The following is a 4,682-nucleotide window of genomic DNA, read 5'->3' as shown; positions in this document are numbered from 1 at the left end:
ATTATTATTATTATTATTATTATTATTATTATTATTATTATTATTATGATTATGATTATTATTATTATTATTATTAATTATTATTACATTTTAAGAACTGTATTTACTTTATTATTTTCTTAAGTGTTAACTTTGTTCTTTTCTATTTTGTACAAAATAGTATTAGAAAATTACCCTATAAGTTTTTGTTAATTTTTTTTTTTCATTAGGATCTTATAGGTGAATCAGTATGTAATGGTTGTCTCTAGATGTCTTTTGTACCTAAATAGATAGAGAATCCATTGAAAAAAAAAATTAAAATTTTATTGTTATTTAATAATTATTTATGTTTATTTAAATTAATACATTTTTTCCCCAATATTTTATAATATTGTGCTATGTAGTACCGAGTATTTTGTTTAATAATTTTGAATGTATAGTGTTCAATATAGAATTCTGTACAATTCATTATTTATACAGAAAATCACAAAATAAAAGAACCAATTTATTATTATTATTATTGTTTTAGTTCTGATCCTTTATTTTTACGCTGCTTTAATTATGTGTCATCTCATTATAATTAAAATATTCAAAATTTTTAAAATTTTCTTATTCTATTTTTATCTTTTTAATCATTTTATTCAAATTTAATTTTTTTTAATATTATGTTTTAGATTAACAATATTTTATTATTCCGATTCTATTAAAATGTGTTCAGTAATGTCAATAAATTAAGCATTGAGGGAGAAAGATGCATCTAAGGTCAGTTGTTCTAAACTACACTAAAATAAATTAATATTATATTTGCAGTTAATTTATACTAAGAAATATATAAGTAATATATTTTAAATGTTTGACTAGTTAGAAAAACCTGCTCTGTGAATGTGACAAATTTCCGGTTATTTTAAACAATTAAGTGTAATTTGATGTACTTCAAAAAGGTATTTAATAGCTTCTATTAAATATTTTGATTATACTTTATATTGGCTAATTAGAATCAATATTAAATTATCATTTTTAATTCTGGTTAGAATGAATATAATTTAATAAATATATCAACAATTGTAACTACTCACTGGTAATTAACTATTGAACGGATATACTCAATAGGAATATAAGGTATTATAAACTTATGTTTATAAATCTAAAAATAAGCATTATAATTACTCAAAGTGAAGTTAAAAAACAGGGTAACTTAGCTGTGTTATTAGTTTTGAGTCGAGAAAACTACATTTGCGAATACAGTTATTTATTACTGCGATTTTGAAATGCTATTATCTGTATAACAATCACACCTAGTCTTTCACGTTTTCTTATTATTTTTATTATTTTTTTATTTATTTTTTTTCTGTAGTAAGAATAATATGTAAAATAAAAACAACGTTAATAAAAATATATATAACGACGTAGTGGCGAGTGTCACGTGAAACGAATTTCTAATCAGACGTGCATAGTAACCGACTAATTTTCTTCTAAACGACCCAAATAGCTCAGCATTTACGCATAAATACATATATACGTATACACACACAAACACATACTTATGCGTAAATATGTAGGCTGTAGCACCTATAACGAAATGCGTTTTAGAAAAACACGATAATTCCTTGATTCATTCGCTCTTTATTATTTGATAACATTGCTGCGGCATATTAAAATAATAATATGTGTGTACCTGTACGAACTGTACTACGACAGCACGTTAGTCACTGTTAAAATACATTGCGGTTTGGCAACGGTTGTGTGTCGATTTTATGTAATTGCAATACATTACTTCATATCGCGCATACGAGATACATTATAATTTTGTTGGCGACGTATCGAGGGAATTTTCAGTAATTGTACACAATTTAAACAAATTTAATACATTGCGGGCATAACTCTCGTCCGAATAATTTTTTATTATTATTTTACGCTTACCGATTCCGCAGTTATTTCATGTAAACATTCACGCACACATTTAAATATAAAACCGAAAACAACGAACATGATCACGTAGCGTGTACAAGGGCTGGAACCGAACCCAAAAGAACCGGTTCTGGAACCCAAGAACCCTTAATTAAAACATTGGGAACCGGAATCGAATTTTTACATATTCAAAGAACCGAAACTCTCATTATAAAATGAAAAATATCGGATGTAACAAACATTATTAATTATGTTTTTATTCTTACAATTTCAAAGCAGAAATATGAGATATCATTTTTTTCAAAATTTTATTTTTAATCTTAATTTTTAATATTATGGGCTTATCTAGTATAATACCCGTAATATATGTGTAATTTTTAAATATGTATCAACAAATACTACGGAATAAATTTAAAAAAATTTTATTTAGAACCCTATAATATCGGAATCCGAACCCGAACCCTTATTTGTATTTTTCAATATCCGGAATCCAAATCCGAATGAATTGAGAACCGGAACCAGAACCGTAAAAACTTAAAGTTACCAATCTCTGAGTCTGTGTAACACTAACGCGTTCCTCTGAGAAACATAATCATTCTGCGGGACGCGGAAAAAAGTCTACCGCAGCCATAGAGGTATCTAGTCCTTTTTCGTTGTTCTATTGTGTTTTGAACATTGGTAAGCAGTGGCGTAAATTGGATCCACCTGGTGGTGCAGAGACATATTCTCAACTTATGATTTCCAACATATCAATTTTCCAATTTCCTAAGTAAAATCCTTCTGAATAAACTAAATATTTTCTCATATATTTCATTAAAAAACAAAAAAATTTTGAATTATTTTAGCAGTAAAACCTTTATTATTATTATAATAATATTAATAAAAAAACTATCAAAAATTTTTTTTTAGTATGCTGATTGCCTTGGTTCTTAAAAATAATGCTACGGGTATACAAATTTCAATAATTTTCTGGTGGTGCAAATACAAATCTTTGTACCATCATATTTTAGATGTGGTATTCCAAATGACACATTTGCATCGCCCAGTTTACGTCACTGTCGATAAATATATATCAATAGCATTGATATTATCTACGAATACATCATCTTTCCATTATTAAAACTAATATCGCCTATTATAGTCTACGGAAGACTTCTATTGTTGAGACCACGTAAGCACTAAATAGGGTTGCCAGATTTTGAAATCTCTAAACTAGGACATCATATCGAACGACCTTTTTTTTTTTTTTTTTTGATGTAACGTTCATATGGAAACAAAAATTAGTATATGATATTGTAATTTAAGAATTTATTAGCTAACACGAAAAAACATTATTATTGTATATAACCATGCTGATTAGATAACCATAATAGGTATAATGATATAATGAACATTATTGTTCTATGTTTTATTATTAAATAATACAATATTAAATGTTATTTTCTCTCAGTTTCAATTATATGAGACAAACTGAATTATCGGCCGGGACACCGGAACATGCCTTAAGACCAGGATTGTCCCGGTCAAACCTGGACCAATGACAAACCTAATTTTACGAGTATATCAATTTTAACTATAGAACGACATATTTTTGACTCTAGGGTCACCAACAAGTGAGTTACATCCTAAGTTCTAATTTAACTATATATGAAAAAAATGTTATCATAGGCGTAAACTGGGGAAGAAAAGAGGGGCAATTGCCTCCTTAGAATAAATTAGGAAGGGCAGTGCCCCCTATGATATTTAACATACCTTGTTTTAAAATAAGTACAAAACAGCTGATTATAGCTATTACTACCTTTAACATTTTTTTTTTAAGTCTTAATTTTCAATTTTCGCTTATCTAACATAATGTTAGAAAATGAATAATTTTATATAATAATATTTAATATTTAGATAGTAAAGCGGCGTTTAGCCGTGAACACCCTTTTCGTTAGATATGTAATTATATTTTTACCTCCCCCCCTTCCTAATGAATTTTTAAGTTACGCCTAAGTTACTAAATTGTAGTGTAATAAAAAAAACATCAGATATGTAAGTATATAATGAAAAATAACGGAAAATAAATTTTATTACGATCAACTTATAGGTATTCCTCTAAAGATCGCTGTTAACGGGTCGGTGATTAGGGCTTAATAATGTGCATATAAGTGATGTATACGAGTACCTACCGTATATTATAAATCATGCTATACCGCGGTATAGTCTTAAGGGACATAATATGATGCGATAATACAATACATACCGAACGCATCAGCTAATGTTAGCGGTGACACTTCGGGCTGCGGTTTTCGTGTGAACATGGTAATAATGACTATAATAATAATAGCATTAATAGCATACGAATACACCGCGATCTCCGTAATTCGGCCTATCAGCCCGTGGTGTAGGGAATCAATCGATTTTTAATGGACAAAATATGTTTTTTCCCTTTTTTCGTATATTATTGTTGATAATTCAAAACATTGAAAACATTATACGTCGAAGTAGATAAAATATTGTAAATATGGGTCTGAATTCTGAATAGGGGTCCATTAACCATCGGTACCTTCAGCGATCTTTCCACTCGCTATATTATTCCTCTAAGACCGGTCTTGTTCCGTAATCGTAAATTCATTGGCTGCAGATAACACACACAACACATACGTAGTACAACTACCTACGTAGTAAAGAGTAAACGTTTTGAGAATATATAATGCTTGCCGTATCGGACGTGGTATATAACAGAATACCATTCGGGCACGCGGTCGTTAGCTATACAACGCACGTTCTATGCAGATCTCGATGGACTCGGA

The sequence above is a fragment of the Sipha flava genome, unplaced genomic scaffold, assembly GCF_003268045.1.
Source record: "Sipha flava isolate LNK unplaced genomic scaffold, YSA_version1 165_pilon_pilon, whole genome shotgun sequence".
Taxonomy (NCBI): domain Eukaryota; kingdom Metazoa; phylum Arthropoda; class Insecta; order Hemiptera; family Aphididae; genus Sipha; species Sipha flava.
Note: the sequence above shows the minus strand (reverse complement) of the source record.